General features: G+C 45.0%; 1 pseudogene; it reads right to left on the reverse strand.

Annotated features, from left to right (window-relative positions):
- Positions 1-2,166: 2,166 nt before the first annotated feature.
- On the reverse strand, positions 2,167-2,865 carry LOC102822222 (annotated as a pseudogene).
- Positions 2,866-19,965: the final 17,100 nt, after the last annotated feature.

Raw genomic sequence — 19,965 nt, forward strand, 5'->3', positions numbered from 1 at the left:
ATGGATCATTTTGTTGTTGTTGTTGTTGTAGATCACTTCTTCTGAAAAGAAGCACATCTCTGGGTGGACTTGAACAACCAACCTTTTGATTAGCAGCTGAATGGGTTAACTGTTTGCATCACCTAGCCTCAATGGAACCATGCATGATTGATTCTATGGTTGAAGTATATTCTTCCCTTGGTCCCTAAGACCTCTAAAGCAGCATAGTTTAACATTGAAGTGAAAGGAAGCAAACGTGTAAGTGTTGGTAGGCCCAACAGTGAGGGGAGTCACTTCTAGTTCTGTTCCATATATTTTAGATCTAGGGAAAATGTCTCCATATATTGGTCATTGACTCAAAGCATATCCTGTCAAACATCAATGAAGCTTTGGGGATGTGGCTGTTCAACCAGCATCATAGTTGACCTTTCAGTGGGCTACTTCACTGTCCTGTCTGATGGGTTGCATCTGGATGAAGGGTAAGAAGACCATTGATTGTCACAGGCAGCAGCTCATTGTGTAATTTTTTTACTGCAAAATGAGTTACTTGCTCAGAAGCATTGTTTGTGAACAATCATGGTGGCAGGTAAGATACTCTGAAGTCATGGGTGGTAACGCCAGTAGAAGCTAAAAGTGCAGGCAAGAAAGGACAACCTGGATGTTCTAGAAGAGGAGGACAAATTGCTGTGCCTTCCAACGTAACTAACCTGCCACCAGGTTGTCTGGTTGATCCCAGTAGGGTACAATGCAATATTGGGCTCAGCATTGGTCTGCTGTCGTCAGGTTAGACATTCAGCAGAAGTGATAGCCAGATGGGCTTTTGTCAGTAAACCCACGTATAGCTCCTTCACTGTCACCATGGCTGCTTTGTACACAGTCCTTCTGAGTAACCATGGAGGTGGCTGGAGAGGACAGCAGATGGACCTCCACAAATTGTATCATCTTGTTCATCTGATTACTGAAAGCCTTCTCTACAATGACTGCCCTTTGATAAGCGTTCAGATGGGATGTAAGTGTACTTGTACTCTTCTCCCATTCCAAGAGGTCCATCCACATACCTCTATTCCAGATCTCCTTGTCACCATCTCCTAATCTTGTTCTTTCTCAATCTCATCCAGTGAGACCATTGGCTGCAGCCCCGAAGTTCATGCAAATCCTTGCTTCTTCTGACCATCTCTCAGTTCAAAGTGCACAGCCAAAACCACTTCTTAGAACTTCCACCCATTGGGAGGATTTCTTGTAACTGCTGACTTTCAGAAATACTCTTCATTGGGGTTGTAACGTAGACGTTCACTTCTAGTTGGGGCCAAAACATTATGCTGAGATACCTGTAAAACAGATCTGAATTCTTTCTTTTTTGGTCACCTGCTTGTAAGGACCTCCTCATGAGCCCATGGGAATCTCTGGGTGCTGCCAATGTTTAACCACTTGGCTGTTAACCAAAAGGCTGGACATTTGAGTCCATCCAGGAGTGCCTCTGGAGTGTGGTGGCTCTGTAGGATAAGCACTGGACTGTAAACACTAGGTTGGTGGTTTGAGTCCACAAGTTGCTCCTTGGGAGAAAGATGAAGATTATTTTTTGCTCCCACAAACATTTACAACTTCAGAAGTCCTCTAGGGTTTCTATGAGTCAGAACCAACTCAACAACGCTTAATAACACCACCAACAAAAGGGATTCCTCAGAAGAAAGACCTGGCAAATTACTTCTAACAAATCAGCCATCAAAAACCTGCTGGATACAGTTCTACTCTGAAACATGTGGATCACAACGAGTCAGAATTCTTCAAGGCAACTTAAAAAACAAACAAGTCCACAGGTATAGTTCTGTTTTGCAGAAGCAACCTCTGTGTTTTTGCTTTTGTTCCTCTTTGGTGCCCTAACTAATATTGTTACAACTTATTTAAAAAAAAAAAATTTATGAGCAAAAATATTTTATTCCTTTTAATGACAAACAATTAAACCACATCCAAAGCCATAACTTACAGACAAACCAAAGTAGGCATTGAAAGCATTAGACTTTAAGGTACAAGACATACAACAGGGGTCTAGGGTAAATGCTTCACCATCCTTGCTGGAATCAACAGTGGGGCTCTTCTAGTAGTGTGGGTATGGTCCCGCAGAACTAAAGAACAGCTGTGCTTTACAAGGACCAAAGCATTTTAGACTGCACTGATAGGTATATGTTTTCACGTTGAAGAGAAGAGGGAACAAGCTCCTTCCCATAGGGCCTTGCAGAGGGCCATGGCGGAAAAGTGGACCTCCTCTTGCTCACGCTCAGTGAATTCTCTGCAGACTTTGACTGCATCCTGCAGTAGAGTTCTCTGAACTGGTTCCATGGTTCACTGGAAAAGGCATCCCTCCATCTAGTTCATAGAAGTGACCCTCCATGTTGTTAGAAAGAATAAAATGAAAGTTTACTTTGTCATCTACCCGGCACTGGACCTCCTGTGCCACAGCATCGTGGGCTGCCTGGATGGCCTCTTCCTTTTCAAAGCATTTTGCTCTGTCTTCAGCGGACATTTCCATTTCAGAAAGAAACTGCTTCAGGACTGATCCATTCTTGAAGTCTAGTTTGTCCTGATGGTTTGCCACTGCATGGATAAGCCCAGTTGTACCATAGAAGTTCCCAATGGTCTGCTTTCATAAAGTACACTTTAGGACTAACTTCTTGTCCCTTCAGTTCTTCAATTTGCTATTTCCTAAAATTCTCGTGCTGAGCAATGAGGAGAAAGAGCAGCAGCAGTGTGCAGGCAGGCTGGTACAGAGCCCAGCGCCTCCTCCTTCAGCCCCAGCACATCCACGAAGCGCCACTGGCCAGTGACCCCTAACCAGGCCAGCACTTTGTTCAGTGTCTTGGGGTTAATCTCCATTGGTTTGAGCTGCATCTTTGAGAACTGCAAAAGAAGCCACAACCGAGAGAAGATGAAAACAGCCATAACTTAATTTCTTGATTCATCAACATTAGACCTCTACTGACTTCCTACTATGTAAGAGGACTCCTGGTGTAGTGCTGTAGGATCAGCACTGGACAGCTACCCACAATGTCGGCAGTTCAAACTCACCAGCTGTTCCTTGGAACTGACTCAACAGCACTGAACAGTAATAGTAACAATGAAAGATGAAGACTTAGTTTACATTCCCCTAGCAACGTCCTCTGATTTTTGTAATTATATGAGCTGATTGTCTTATCCATAGTAAATAACATACTTAAAATATTTCATTTTTATTCTCTTAATGTAGGAACAGTAATTCTTGGGTGCTCACTCAGTAAGATGAAGACATTAGTAGGTCTCCTCTGGTATCCTACCTCATTCCTCCCCACACCCTTCACTCCCCAACTTCTGCCACTTCAGCCTTGCTTTTACACTGTCAACCTTGATAACATTTACATGTTTCTTTAGCCATATTCATGCCATCCATAGTTTAGCTATGGATTGATTGAAAAAGTTGAGAATCCAGCCAACAACTTTTCTTTCTTTATTTGTTGTTAGGTGCCATCGAGTTGGTACCGACTCATATATTTATTTGCGCTTTTATTATTTATTATTTTGCATACTTATCATGGGCCAGCTATGTGAAAGTTTGTTTTAGGAAGGGAATAGAAGACGAAACACCAAAGATGAGATCCTTGTTCTCATGACGATTGCATTCTGGGGGAACATGATAGACTCTAAACAAATGTTGTTGTTGTTATTAAGTGCCATCGAATGACTCTGTATGTCACTATGAGTCAGAACCGACTCAATGACACTTAACCACAACATAGGGTCTCTGAGAAGCAGCTGATGGGTTTGAACCGCTGACCTTGTGGTTCACAGTCCAATGCTGATCCTACAACACCACACTGGGAATCTGTAAACTACTCCAAGGATGTCATCAATGTCACTGAATTACACATGTAAAAACAGTGGTGCTGGCATGTGTTTGGCTGTGTATATTCTCAACAACAACACAAACAGTGAGAAAGAAAATGTTCAACACCCAGCACATACAACACACACACAACAAAGGAACACGTTAAAAAAGAAGGATGGAGACAAGGTCTATGTAGAGAGGGAGATGGGGTGATGGGCACTGAGTACTTTCTTTCTCAATGTTTCTGTTGCTGTTGTTGAGACTATATCGAGCCAAGCATAGCCCAATCCCATCGTCTCTGCATGTCCAATCAGAGACAGTCATTGTATTCTTTCAGTTGCTCAACCGTTCGTTCCCACCTCCTTTTCTGAGCTGCTCCTCCTCTGTTAATATGTTCTCACTGCCATTGAAGGTTCCTTTCTAATCTTGTCAGCTGTGCTGCCGCTTTGACGCCACAGGCCCATTGCTATTCCCTCGATTCCGACTCCTAGTGATCCTGAAGGACAGTGTAGAATTTCCCCATGCGTTTCCATGATTGTCAGTCTTTGTAGGAGCAGATCGCCATATCTTTCTTCCAGTTGGTTTGAATCACTGACATTTTCATTAGTAACCAAACCACCGTGCCACCAGGGCCCTCTTTTGATCCCAAATTAGTTTTTGTTAAGTGCCGTTGAGTCAGTTTTGGCTTGTAGTGACCCTGTATAGGGTTCCCAGGGGAACGTGGTGGCTCCATATGATAAGCACTAGACTGCAAACCACAAGGTCCATGGTTCGAGCCCACCAGTCGCTCTGTGGGAGAAAAATGAGGCTTTCTGCTCCTGTGAAGATGTAAAACCTCAGAAACACTATATGGAGTTGCTGTGAGTCAGAACTGACTTGATAACACTTAACAACAGCAACAGTAGGGCTTCCACATGGCAGCTGGTGGATTTGAACCACTAACTTTGTGGTTTGTGGTCCAGTGTTTATCCTACAGTGCCACACCAGAACTCCCATACAGATAGATCTAAAAAGAGAATAATGTCCAAGGCAGAATTTTTTTTTTTTTTTACTAGTTAAGTTAGACTATATAGCGTAGTGGTTACGAATCGGGCTGCGAACCTTAAGGTCAGCGGTTCGAAACTACCAGCTGCTCCGCGGGAGAAAGATGAGGCTTTCTACTCCCGTAAAGATTTACACCCTCGGAAACCCTATACAGGGTCGCTATGGGTCGGAACCGACTCGACGGCACATAACAACAACAACAACAACATGGACTATCAGAAGAATGAACAAATCTGTTTTTGAAGAAGTACAGCCCCATTCTCCTTGGAATTAGTCTCTGGTCCTCTGGACATGTTGTCAAGAAGAACCAGTCTCTGGAGAAGGATATTATGTTTGGTGAAGTGGAGGGCCAGTTAACAAGAGGAAGACCCTCAGTGAGACGGAGTGACCTGTGGCAACAACAATGGGTCCAAGCGTAATAGCAGTTGTAAGGATGGCACAGGACTGGATAGGGTTTTCTTCTGTTGTGAATAAAGTGTTTATGAGTGAGAACCGACGTGACAGCTCCTAACAATAACAATTATTTCGATGTAAGGAGACTTCAGGTCATATTTTTGGTTTAAGATTTAAAGATGATTTCAGGGGTTCACCCAGATTTCATGGCTCCTGAAAGTCTCAAGTCCATGAGAGTTTGAAATTCTGAGCTGCATGTTGTCTCTTTTGATGAAGATTCTCCTATCGAATCTTTGATCAAAATGTTCGATAGTGGTAGCCGGGTTCCACGTAGTTCTTCTGGTCTCATGGCAAAGGAGCCAATTAGCCACACCTGACTCTCCTTTTTTCTCTGTTGTCCCAAGCAGGGACCAATTACTGTAGCAATTTCTTTAGCTAGAGCAGCCAGGGAAGACTTCCTTGAGGAGGTGGCTTTTTAGCCAAGGGCTGGAAGACAAGAGGAGGTTGTCATGCAAAGATAGATTTGGGAGTGAAAAGAGAGCTGCTTAGGCATAGAAAACAGCGCAAAGGCAGAAAAAAGCACGGTGCATTGAAGAAGCAGAAAGAAGGCCAGTGAGTGTCCTCAGATCAGGGAGGGTGAGGGTGAGGGTAAAACAGTGTGTGACGAGCAGTGGATAGATTTTCATGGAGCTTGCAGATTATTCTGAGTGTGAAAGCCGCTTAAGTAGGAAGATGGCGTGATCTGATTGATAAATTAAAAATCACCATTCATTCACTGGCTGCAGAATGAAGAATGGAGTAAATGGGGCAGGGGAGAATGCAAGGAAATGAGTTAGGAGCTACTGGCTCAAGTGCAGGCAAGAGAAGATGGCAGCTTTGTACTGTGAGAGATGGAGTGTGCGGATTCAGCCTGTGATTGATGAGCTGAGTTCATGGGATTTGATGATGGATTGAACGTAGAGGATTAGGGCAAGAGAGGAACCTAGGGTAGCGCTAGTTGTTTTGGCTTGAGTGCCAGGATGGCAGTTAGTGCTATTTAATGGAATAAGGCAGTCAGTCATAGGGGACTGGTGCAGACAGCGCTGAAGAGCCACACTCTGTTGAGTTTGTGACACCCAAGTAGAAATGTCATGCTATGCAGACAGTTGGGTTGAAGAGTTTGGAGATCTGGGGAGAGGTTAGGGCTGGAATAGAGATTTGGGAATTGTTGACCTGGAGATGGCATGTACAGACAGAGAACTGGACAGAGTTCTTGAAAGTGGATAGAGAAGAGAATGTCAAGGACTGAGCCCCAGGACACTCCATTACTCATATGTCAAGGAGAACTAGAAGAGGAGACAGAGAAATCCAGGTAAGTAAAATTGGAGGCAAGTGAGTTGGACACTGTTGTGTGTTATTCTCTACAAGCTTTTCATTGATTAATTTTCAGAGGTAGATTGCCAAACCTTTCTTCCTTAGTCTGGGTATTCCCCTGAAACCTGCCCACCATGGTGGTTGAAATACTAACTGCATAGCTTCCAGCGTCATAGAACCATCACTGCAGAGGACAGCACGCTTGGTGGTCAAGGGCCAACAAGGACAAGGAGAACCCTTGGAGATGGACTGGCATAGTAGCTGCAGGATGGACTTGGGCATTGCCAATGATGGTGAGGATGATGTAGGACCAGATAATGGGCTGTTCTGAGAAATATAAGCCCAGGAGTTCTCTTAGTGGTACTGCCCTCCCCAAGCAGGCTGGGAAGATGCACGCCTGCAGAAGAGAGCAGAGGAGAAATAGGTCCTTGTCTGAGGCTTACTGGAAGCCTGCCTGAATCTCCCTCCTTGGGGTTCTTGAGAGTAAATACCCCTTTGTTTTAAATGGCTTTGCATATGTTTCTGCCACTTGTGACCAACAGCCCTAACAAATTCAATATCATTGTCCCACTTTCCCAAATGATGAAAAGGAGTTTTCAGGAGGTTAAGTAACTTGCGGTGGCCATTCAGCCAGCAGTGGTGGATCTTGGAGGGAAGCCAGGTGTGTTTGCCTGCAAACACACTCTCTCCCCAGAATGCTTCCTCCCTGAACCCCAGACACAGCAATTTCTTCTTCCATGACCCCCACGCAATCAGGGTTACCATCCATCTCAGGACTCCCCTGACAGCTCCAATTTCAACCTCCCTTCTGTCATTCCTACAAGTGCACTTGAATTTCTCAGACCTTTGTCCTGAATGGGCTCAGAAAATATGGTTCCTATTACGGCACTGCCTCTCAGCCTTGTTCCACTATTCAATGTCTCATTAGCTGAGAGGGAAGTTCTATGGAAGCGCAGTGAGAGATTAACGGGAGCAGAGAGACAAAGAAGAGGGGATAGACAGCACACAGAAGGTAAGGAGATAGTGAACGGTGAAGGAGAAGCAGGATGAAAGCAAAGACAAAGAACGATGATGGAGAAGCAAGGATGCAGGACAGGAGAGAAGGATTTGAAAGATCCAATTTGACTAGCCTGTATTTCTGCCTCCTTCCCTGGTCCAGTTAAGTGACCTATCCTCCCACAGCCGACGAATACTCAAATGGCAGTGATGATGGTGGGGTAATGTGCCGTGGAGTCGGTTCTGATTCACAGCAACCCTCATATAGGTTTTCTAAGTCTGTAAATTTGTACGGCAGCAGAAGGCCTCATCTTTCTCACACAGAAGAGCTGGTAGATTTCAACTGCTGACCCTGTGGTTAGCAGCCCAACTCGTAACCCACTACACCTTTTGTTAAGTGCTTTCTTTGAGTCAGTTCCGACTCATAGCGACCCTGTATAAGGCTTCTGAGGCTTTTAAAATCTCTGCGGGAGCAGAAAGTCTCATCTTTCTCCTGCAGAGTGGCTGGTGGGCTCGAACCACAGACTTTGTGGTTTGAAGTCTAGTACTTAGTGTAAGGAGCCACCGCGCTCCCTAATACTGGAGTTGTTGTTTTTTTAGTGCCGTTGAGTCAGTTCTGACTTGTATAAGGTTTCCAAGGTGCGCCCGGTGTATTTGAACTGCCGGCTTTGCAGTTCATACTGACCTTTTGGTCCAGTGCTTATCCTGCAGCGCCACAGCATGACTCCTGGAGCCATCTTCCTCAAACACAAGTCACCTGATCCAAGCTTTTGATGGTTTCCACTGGCCTGAGGCTGAAATCTGAGCTCTGTAGCATTGATCATGAGGTCCTAGGGTAGGGGGCTGGTTCCTGTTACCCCCACCCTCTCTGTGGGCTACTCTTTCCCTCACTCACTGGGCTCCAGTCTTAACCATAACTAGTTGCCATTGGCATAGTGGCAGCAATGAGCTCAGGTGTAGCAACGATTGTGAGGCTAGCCCAGGACTGGGCAGTGTTTCATTCTGTTGTGCATAAAGTTGTTATGAGTCCATACCAACTTCATGGCACCTAACAACAGCAATAAGTTCCCATTGAGTGGGTTCTTACTCACGGAGACCCCATGAGTATCTAACTAACACTGTGCTTCATAGGGTTTCCAATGGCTGACTTTTGGGAAGTACATGGTCTCTCTTCCTCTGTGATGGTCTTGAACCTCCAGCCTTTCAGTTAGCAGCCGAGTGTGTTAACCGTCGATACCACCAGGGACTCCAAACGTGAGCATGTCTGCCCTTTTTTACTGCCGTTGTTACTACAAGACCCTCTACCTCCCACCCATCAACCTCTGCCAGTGCCTCCCATTGGCTGACCTCGGAAACCTAAACAGAGACAGGCTCTGCCCCCTGTGATACAGACAAGGACAGGGCAAGGACAGGGATAGGTCTGAGGACAAGCAGGTGAAGACTAGCCCACTCATTGTGTCCATCCTGGTCAACGTCCTTCCCACCACCACCACCCTTTCCCACATCAACTATCTCAGCAGTTCTTGCCAACACTTCCTCCAAAATGCATTTATTTGCACAAATGTCCTTCTGGCCTTTTCCTCTGCTACCACCAGGGCCACTGCTGTAGCCCCCTTGCTGGTCATCCTGCTTCCACGCTTGCCCCTTTCTGGTCCAGTCTCCACTCAGCAGCCAAAAATAAACCTTTGGTTATAACCCATCAGGGATCTTCATCTCCAAATTCCTTTGCTGTAGTTTATTTGGCTCCACAGAATATCTCTCCTGCTGCCTCTCCAAGCTCTTCCTTCTCACTGTGTTCCTGTCACTTGCTGCCCTTTCCAAGTCCTTAGTGCTGGGAAGAATCTTTCTTACCACAGGGCCTTTGCATGTACTGCTCCCTCCCCTTTGATCATCACCAGCCCTGTTCCATCCTTCAGGTCTCAGCTGCCATGCCATCTCTTCATGTCAATCTTCATTGACCATCCTAAAGTGTCCTCCCTATAATGGAAACACCCTTGGGGTTTTCCCATTGACCCAGTGACAAGTTGTAATGACTTCATTTATACACTGGCTAGACTCGGGTCAGGGCCGTGTTTGGCTTGTTGACTGCCTTGATCAGCAGCTCTTTTCTCCATGCCCAGTACATAGTTGGAAGGGGCTATGGTCCAGAGATGCTTAGCTCATCCTCAAGGAAAGAAAAAAAGTCAGAATGTCTGTAGACTGTCAAGGGTCAGAGACCTGGTCTTTGACTTAAGAACCGTGGGATGCTTGTATTGAGTGTTTGTGACTTCCTGTCACATCACACAAGATGGCTCAAGGTAGGAGAGTGGGAATGTGCTAAATAAAACCACCTTTGCATTGTCTCCGGTCTTCTGATTACGAGGTACTTAGGCTGTAGTTACATAGTCAGCGGTGATGAGCTGTAATTGCAGATGTTTCCCATGGTTATTTTTTCCCCTGGAAAATAAAGTGATACCTGTAATTTCCCCAAAGATGAGCTCTGGTCTACCATTGTGAGGTAGAGCTCAGCAACCTTCTTTACCCAGTAAACATAGGCTTTCCTTTCTCCATCTTGGTGAAGGAGGGCTGGTTGGGCTTAGAAGCTCTGAGTCCTGGTCTTGACTAGACCACAAACTTGTTGATGGCTCCTCACTTTATTTGCCCATTGGGGGATATATGGGCAGGTAGGGTTGTTGTTATTGTTGTTAGGTGTCGTCGAGTTGATGCTGATTCCTAGTGACAGAATGAAACACTTCCTGGTCCTGTAGCATCCTCACAATTGTTAGGTTTCAGTCCATTGCTGCTGCCATTGTGTCAATCTATCTCAGTGGGGTGGAGGGTCTTCCTATTTTTTGTAGACCATTCACTTTCCAGGGTTAAAAATTCAAGCCTTGACTTGAAATATTGAAGGATTCTATGGGCAAAATATTCAATGATGCAGAAACCATCAAAAGAAGATGGAAGGAATATACAGTCATTGTATCAGAGAGAAATGGATGATGTTCAACCATTTTAAGAGGTAGCGTGTGATCAAGAGACAATGGAACTGAAGGAAGAAGTTCAAGGTTCATTGAAGGCATTGGCAAGGACCAAGTTTCTGGGGACTGATGGAATAAAAATAGAAATCTTTCAACAAACCGATGCAGCACTGTAGGCACTCACTCATTTATGCCGAGAAATTTGCAAGACAGATAACTGGCCAACTGATTGGAAGAGATCCATATTTGTACCCATTTTAAAGAGAGGTGACCCAATGGAATGTGGAAATCGTCAGACAATATCATTAATCACAGGTGCAAGTAAAATTTTGTAAAAGATAATTTAAAAATGGTGACAACAGTGCATTGACAGGGTACTGCCAGAGGTTCAAACTGGATTTAGATAAGGACGTGGAATGAGGGATGTCAGTGTTGATGTCACATGGATCTTGGATGAAAGCAGGAAATACCAAAATAATGTTAACCTGTGCTTTATTGGCTATGTAAAGGCTTTTGATTGTGTGGGTCATGTCAAACTATGGACAACATTGCAGAGAATGAGTATTTCAGAACATTTAAATGTGCTTATAAGTAGCCTGTACATAGACTAAGAGGCAGTTGTTTAAACAGAACAAGGGGACGCTAAATGGAAACAGCAGTCAAGAAATTAAACAACGTGTTGGAGAAGAATCACAGACTGCTAGAAGAACAAACAAATCTGTGTTGGACGAAGTACAGCTAGAATGCTCCTTAGAAGCCAGGATGGCGAGACTTTGTCTCTTATACTTCAGATACATTATCAGAGAGATCAGTCCCTGGAGAAGGATATCCTTCTAAAGCGGTCCAGTGAAAAAGAGGAAGTTCCCCAATGAGATGGATCGACACAGAGGCAGCAGCAGTGGGCTCAAGCTTAACAAAGATTGTGAGGATGGGGCAGGACTGGGCAGTGTTTTGTTGTGTTGTATATAAAGTCACTGTGAGTCAGAACTGAGTCAATGGCATCTAGCAACAAGAGTCACTTGACCAAGCACGATGTTCTTCTCCAGGTACTGGTCCCTCCTGATAACAAAGTTGGACAGGTTTGTTTGTTCTTCTGGCAGTCTATGGTACGTTTAATATTCTTCTCTGCTGTAGGCCAGATTTTCTAGAGAAGCAAAACCAGTGAAACATACATGTATGTAGAAGTTTAGTATCAAGGAGATGTTCAGTTGCGGAGTCCTAGGTCCAAGTGGAAGACAGAGAGTTCATCCCACATGTCTATTATATTGGGAGCAGGCCACACCCCCAAGGAAGCATCCCTTCAATTGACTGGCTGCTCACAGCCACTTATCATAGAGCTAACTATGCCAGCATTAGGTCATCATCGTTGGAATAAGCACATCTCAACTGCTAAACCTCTGGAAATCTTAACTTAACCAAGTTGACACAGAACCCTAACAATTGTATCCTCCAACAAACACCATAACTCAAGTGCATCAATTCTTCTATGGTCTTCCTGATATGGGGAAGGTAGGATGAATTGAGATTAAATCCTAAAAGAGTGCACAGTCTCCAGAAGGAAAACCTTGCTGGAGTTGTGGTTTTAGCAAGCAGGATAGAGAATCCAGGAGACCTGGGAGCAAGTGGAGTAACCACAAACAAGCCATCCTGGTGACTTGGGAATACATGAACCATCATCACAGAAGGTAATCAAACTTACGCTGAAGATCATTTTGTTGTTGTTATTGTTAAGTGCTGTTGAGTCATTTCTGACTCATAGCAACCCTGTATGTGCTTTCTGGGAGCAGAAAACTTCATTTTTCTCCTGTGGAGAAACTGATGGACTTGAACCACTGACCTTGTGTTTACTTGTGAAGAGTATTCCAGCATTAAGAAAGTGCTACAAGTAGGGCATCATTTAAAAAATATTCCTTTGTTGTGGTTGAGAATATACACAGAAAACCACGCACCATTCCAACCGTTTCTACAATTCAATGACACTTTGAATTGTTCAATCTTTCTCAACCTCCTTTCAAGCTGTTATTTCCCCATTAGCATCAACTCACTGCCTCTTAAGGTTCCTATCTTCTCTTTCCATTTGCAGCTGTAGATTTGATCCCAGACAGATAGATCTTGAAAAAGCACAATACTCAAGGCAGATATATATTTTTTAACTAGTTAAGCTAGACTGCTATTTTATTTTAAGACTTCAGGGGATACCTTTGGTTTAAGGTTTAAAGATAATCTCAGGGTAATAGTTTCAGGGATTTATTCAGTCTCCATGACTCCAGAAAGTCTGGATTCCAGGAGCATTTGAAATTTTGCTCTTCATTCCCCCCACTTTGGGTCAGAATTCTTTCATAGAGGACTGTTTTGTGGTTGTTGTTAAGTGCTGTTGAGTCGGTTCTGATTCATAGCGACCCTGTTTAAGGTTTCTGAGGAGCAGCTGGTGGGTTTTGAACTGCCGTCTTTGTGGTTCCCAGTCCAGTGCTGGTCCCACAGAGTTAAATTTAAGGTCCCTTTCAGTCTCAGGATCCTGTGGTTTTATGGCATATCCCAAAGGGCACTGTAGTTAACTCTTGTGGAGACTGCTTCTGGGGAGCCCCAGGAAGTAGAATCAACATAAGAATAAAATTTTAAGTTCCCTGAAGACCAACTCTGCATCTTTTACCTCATGCAACAGTCATGGTCCAATCAGGAGTAAAATATCATAACAAGTCCTTACAATAGAGGGACTGTTGACAAGAATTTAGTTATACAGGTGATGGGAAAACTGGAAAACCAAACAGAGTTGGTGAGGTCTGGTGACTGAGGCATCCCTAGTGGTGTGGAGGAGGGGAAGCTTTCTGAGAAGTTTCCAGAGAGAAGGCAGGGAAAAACTGCAAGGTTAAGTTAAGGTCGGGACAGCCAAGTGGACCCCTGAGCTCACTGACACCTCCTTCTCTTCTTCTCACAGAAAGGCAGCAGTGGTTTTGTCAAATTTAAATGAAAAGGTGTAATTCTGTTGAAACACCTGCTGCTCTGCAGTGCTGATGCAGACAGATGTGTTGGATGTTCCTCCATCCTCACCTCTGTTTGTGCGGACCCTGTTTCTCTCCCAACAACCTCCTGCTGCCTCCACAGGTGAGCTTCACCTGGGGAAGCAAAGGAGAGGTAGGCTTTCTCTTTTGGATTCTCTATTTCTTCTTTGTCCTCAGACTCATCCTTTGTGGGAAAAACCAGGCAGATGGGATATATATTAAGGATGGAGCATCTTTCTGAGTCCTAGGAAGACCTCCAGGCCCAGGGAAACTGTCTTGATTCCTGGCAGCTCTGGACTCATCATAGCCTGAGAGCCCAAATAGAAACTAATTCCCTTGGCACAGTGTGGGTGTATGTTGGGTGGGGGTCTGATGCCAAGAACAATGGCTTCATTAGGAGGTCCTAATGAAACAGAGATCTTCCAAGGCTAACGCTAATTACAATTTAGAGTGCAGACGTTTCTGCGATGATGAGAAAACGCTTCAGGAGAGGCTGTGGCCCACATCAGCAGAGGCAGGGAGCTGAGATGGGGCTGCCTGGCGCTTCAGCAGGTCCATCCTCTGCCCACTCCCTCCTCGAATGTCCATGACTCTGAAAGTGCTGCTGATAATATGGGAGCCCCAAGACCACCCTCAGAGGCAGGCTAGGATCCCAGTAGAATTTGGAATCCAAGAAAAATGTTGGGGTCGTCCCAAGGTTTCCCATCAACTTCAGGAAGGGCCTTGTGTTGTTCAGGTTGGGGAATACGGTGAGCCTTTACATTACTATTTGCCTAGATGCGCCACTGAACTGCATTCTCTTGTGATCCTAGGGTTTTCACTGACTCATTTATGGAAGTAGACCATCAGACTTCTCCTCCTAGGCTTGGAAATTTTGCTGAAACCTCTTCACTATGGGTAACCCTGCTGGTATTTGAAATATTGGTGGCATAGAGTTATAACCAGGATATTCCTTAGAAGTCAGGATGACAAGACATTGCCTCACTTACATGGGACATGTCATGAGGAATGACCAATTGCTGAAAGGACACTGTCTAGTAAAGCAGAGGGCCAATGAAAACAAGAGAAACATCAGTGAGATTCATTGATGTAAGAGCCACAACTACAGGCTCAAACATACCAGTGATCATGAAGACTGTGTGGTACATTGAATTCACATAATATGGCTCCTCTATTCATAATCTCATAACTCATACCAAATGATTGGGTGGAACTATGGAAATAGGGTGCATGGGACTGTAATGTGGGGATTGGTTGACTTTGCCATTCCACTGGGTTTTGAATGAAGCATCTCAGAAGCAGGCATAGGGGATCTCAAGACCATCGAGAAAGAAGAATCATGAGCAGATCATGCCCTTTGGACCACAAGGTCCCTATGTGGAGAAGAGTCCACAGCAGAGGCTGGGCCCTGGAGAGAGATAGAGCTACATGTTTCCCAGCTCATAGACTGAGTGAAGCTGAGTGCCTTTGGGAAAGAGGCTAACTTACAGACTCAAGTGCCCTTGGGTATTTATCAGTGGTGCTAAACACTTGCTCAGCATAGTAAACCATGTGGTTGCAAAATTTGGACAGTGAATAAGGAAGACCATAGCAGAATTGGTGCTTTTGAGTTGGGAAGGTTAGAGGGTGTAAAATTGTCTGACTTCCTCTTTATAGGAGTTGGCCTTGAGTTGATTCTGATTTTGCTTTCCCTTTGTGAAGTCACAGAAGGTCAGACATGGCCCTTCATGCTTCTTTGGTAAGTGGACAAACTGTTATTCTGTTATACATTAGGTCGTCATGGGTCAGAGAACTTCATGGCAGCTCTCAATAACCACAACATGCCTGGATGGGAATTCTCAGGGAGACCTGGGACAGCACATGCATGGTAACTGAGGTGAGACAATGACTCTCTTCTTTCCTGAATGACTCACTTTCTGCAATCACTTGAGGAGCACTGAGCTTCTACTATGCTGTAGAAACAGTCCAGGTTGTTTGGGCGTGCATCAGTGAACAAAACACACAGCAGCCATGACCTTCATGGAGCTTATAGATTGTAATGGGGAGTGAGACATTTTCAGGAGCGTAGTAAATGAGTAAATTACATTAGGACGAAGGAGCCCTGGTGGGGCAGTGGTTAAGCATAGAGTTGCTAACTGAAAGATTGGTGGTTTGAACCTGACCCGTGGCTCTATGGGAGAAAAATATGGCAGTCTGCTTCCTTAAAGATTGTTGTTGTAATCTCATAGTGACCCTGTATAGGCTTTCCAAGGAACGTCTGGTGAGTTTGAAATACTGATCTTGAAGTTTAAACTGACCTTGCAGTCCAGTGCCATTATTACAAGAACCCCTTGGAAACCTTAGTTCAACTCTGTGCTGTAGGGTTGCTGTAGCTTGAAATTGGTTCAGCGTGACCACAAACAACACGTAAGGAAGTGGTCAATACAACGGTGCAAAAAAAAGGACGGACAGAGGCTAAGGAGTGGGGGAGTTTGCAGTCCTAGATGAGGTGGTCAGAGGAGAACTTGTGGGGAGATGAGACTGGAGCAAACACTTGAATGTGAATCATGGCTTGTGGTGTGTGTTAGTTGCTGTAACAAAAGACCACCACTTGGGTGGCTTGTAAGGACAAACACATATGATCTTACAGTTCTAGAGGCTAGGAGTCCAAATTCAGAGTGTTGGCAGGGTATTGTTTCTCCCCAGGCTCTAGGGGAGGGACTTTGCTGTCTTTGCCAGCTCTTGGTAGCACCAAGCATTCCTTGGCTGTTGACTGCAGCATCACCCCGTGGTCACAGAGCTATTTTTCTTCTGTCTGTCTGTCGGTCTCTCTCCCCCTTTCTGAGCCATAACTCGGATGGAATTAGGACTCACCCTTCCCCAGTATGACCTCCTATTACCTGCTAACCTTGAAGGGGAAATAGGTTTCCTCTGAGCATCCTTGCTGCCCACTTGCACTTGCTAAATCACTCTTGTAACACCTGCTGGGGTGGTTTTGGTTTGGTCCAAAGTCTTGGCATGTCGCCATCTTGGTTCACCAAAGTCAGAAACCCCTGCTTTCCACTAAAGAGAGCGGAGAATTAAATCTCACCTGCCTCAAATGTGAGTCTCTCAATAATTTCTTTGCCACCACCCATGGAATTGTTTTCCTCCTTCTTCAGTATCATGGGCCTTAAGGAAATTCCAAGCTACTGCTCCGTGCTGAAACAAACATCTTCAAAGATCCTATTTCCAACTAAGGCTACAAGGGTCAGGACTCCAAGAAGATGTTGGGGCACACAACTCTCTGACCAACTCTCTGGCTGACCCTTCTTTGTTTGAGGTAAGTTCTACCTCCCCTTCCCTCCTCTCTCTGCTCTTCTCATTCAGGGCTCTTTGGAAAGGCCCCAAGGGCTAGCTCCACAAAGGAGATGGTGAGTCTTGTCTTGGGCCTGCTACAGTGTCCACTTTGGTTTGAGGCTTTGGAACAAGACATTCTCTTCCAAGGAGACCCTGATTGGGTTCTTGGGGATTCTGAGAAGCCACCCCTTGTTCTCAGCACACATAGCTTTGCCTGCCTTCCCAGGCATGGTGCCCTTTCCCCCACCTTCCCCATGAAAACATCCCATAATGGGGCGATTTCATGCACACACATTCCAATAGCTGCAGTGCACTAGGGAAGCCGCTATAATCCTTTGTGTAATATCTTTGCTGGCTGCTCTAATGATCCTCTCCAAATTACCCATTTCCTAACAAACCATTAACACTGAAAGGAGGTGGGAGGGAGAAGGGAAGGAGGCGGCCAGCTGCAGAGCTTAGCACACAGGACTCTGCGTCCTTCATCACTTCTCCATCATGGGGTGAAGAGGACAGGATGCCCTGGTGTTTCTCCTGAGAACAAGGGCCGTTCATGAGGCAAGGAGAGTTCTTCTAGTTCTCCTGACCCTGGGAAGGTTTAGGCTACAACTCTGGCAGGCAGCAGGGAAGCGCCCCTCTTTCTGGCCAGGGCAGGTCTGATTGTGAGGTCCCTTTTTTTTTTTAATTTAAGGTTTTTATTGTGGATTGAGTGAAAGTTTACAGGGCACATCATCAGTTTCACATTCAACCATTCATATGACTTGTTTCATTACATTGATTATAGTCCTGGGGTCACTTCTTAAGGGGAATAAGAACTTACTGACAATGGACTTTGTGCTGAGGATGGAGGAAGGAGTCATACTATGGCCATTTAACACTTTGTTCAAGACCATGCCTGTAGCAAGTGGTGGATCTGGGATTTGAACTCAGTTCTTTATAAACACAGAGCTTGCTCTAAACTCCCTGCTACTTCACTCATTGGGAGTCCTGGTGTGGCGCTGTAGGATAAAGCACTGGACCATGAGGTCGGTTTGAACCACAAAGTCGTGTTTTTGGAAAATCCTATACAAGGTGGTTATGAGTCAAAATCGACTCCATAGCACTGAACAGCAATAACTTCACCCATCATCTGGCACATGTGTGTGTTGTTGGAACCCGCTGTGACTCACCTCTTGGCTCGTGGGAACTCTCTATTTACAACAGAATACAGTGATGCCTGGCCCATGTTTAGGATTGGTTGCAGACCCATGGTTGCAGACCCAAGCTTTGTGATCCACAGGGTCACAAATCATTAGCTGATTTTCAGGTGTAGATCACCAGGCTTTTCTTTCTCCACCATCCCAGTCTAGAAACTTTGCTGAAATGTGTCCAACATCATAGATAGCACATGGTTATCTATGAGATGTCTTGGCAGCGAATGGAACCTGGACCTCCCATGTGGAAGGCGAGAGTTCTACTATTGAACCACCGACGTTTGGAAGCGTGGCGATGAGCTTTCTGACCTCAGTGACCCATGCCTATCACCTTGTGATAGGAACTAACTTTTATTTTTTTGCAATAGCAATCATCTAGCTAGGAGTCCTGGTGTGGCACTGCAGGCTAATGTCCTGGACTGCAAGGTTGGCAGTTCAAACTCACCAGCTGCTCTTTGGAAATCCTATACAGGGTTGCAATGGCTGGGAACTGACTTGACGACACTTAACAACAACAGTAGCTACAGTGACAGAGAGGTCGAGAGTGTTAGAATCATTGAATCATGGAAGCCCAGGGACTCTGGGCAGGGATTCCTTCTGCTGCCTCCCTGAGGAGCCCTTACCCAGACTTCTCGACTATCTTCCAAGCACAGTGGGCTCACTACCTTCTGTTTCAGGCTTACCCATCAGGCTCCAAGATGGAAGCTGCTGATATTAATGAAAATCTTTCTCCTGGTTTTTCAATCCAATGCCTTTCAAAGTGTTGCTATAACCTTGTGGTGAAGGTAGCAAGCAGGTATTGTTACTTTTTTTTTTCATTTTACCCAGAGGGTCAAGCGTCCCTGAAGAAGTCCTAAAGAAAGGGATGCTAGAGTTCTTCAAAGTTGTCCTTCCAATGTATGCTAGGTCTTCCAGGCCCTACACAGGGGAGTCTACGTTCTGGGACCTGTGCTTTTGCAGGTTAATGTGCTGGACTGCAAGGTCGGGTTGATCTGCAAGGTTGGCAGTTCAAGCTCACTAGCTGCTCCTCAGAAACTCTATACAGGGTCACTATGATTCAGAACTGACTTGACAATACTTATCATCAACAACAACAACATCCTAGAATAGTGTCTACCTGGCACTTAAAGCACATGGGAGTACCATTCCTCACAAGTACTTGATGAAGAATCAAATGGATATTGTCTTAGGCTGGCTTCTCCAGAGAAGTGCAACCAGTGAAGTTTATACATATTGTTGTGAAGTGCTGTTGAGTTGGTTCTGACTAATAGTGACCCTTTTCAGGGTTTCCAAGGAGCAGATGGTTCTGGTGTGGTACTGTAGGATAAACACTGAACTGAACTGCTAACTACAAGGTCAGTGGTTCAAACCCATCAGACTTTCCTTGGAAACCCTATACAGGTACAGTATGTGTCAGAACTGACTCAATGGTACTTAAAAACAACACACACACACACACACAAATATATATAGTCTAAGTGTGGTGCAGTGGGTTCAAGCTACTCCTCAGAAACCCTATACAGTGACACTATGGGTCAGAACCAATTCGACGGCACTTAACAACAACAGCAACAACAACAACAACAAACACACATATATACATATAAAGAGAATTTTATATCAAGGAAACGGCTCACACAGTTGTAGAGGTGGAACAGTCCCAAGTCTGTGGGTCAGATGAGTCAAGATCAGCAGATCAGATGGCAGGCAGACAGGTTGCACTGGTAAGATGGCAGGCTGCTGACAGTTCCCTGGATCTGCAGGCAATAGAGTTGACCAGGGGCCCAAATCTGCATGATGAGCCATGTGCAGAAATCAGACCCAGCAGAATGCAAGCAAGCTTTGCCCCAAAGTCTAATATATTGGAAGCAGGCCATAAT

The sequence above is a fragment of the Chrysochloris asiatica genome, unplaced genomic scaffold (assembly GCF_000296735.1).
Source record: "Chrysochloris asiatica unplaced genomic scaffold, ChrAsi1.0 scaffold00132, whole genome shotgun sequence".
NCBI lineage: Eukaryota > Metazoa > Chordata > Mammalia > Afrosoricida > Chrysochloridae > Chrysochloris > Chrysochloris asiatica.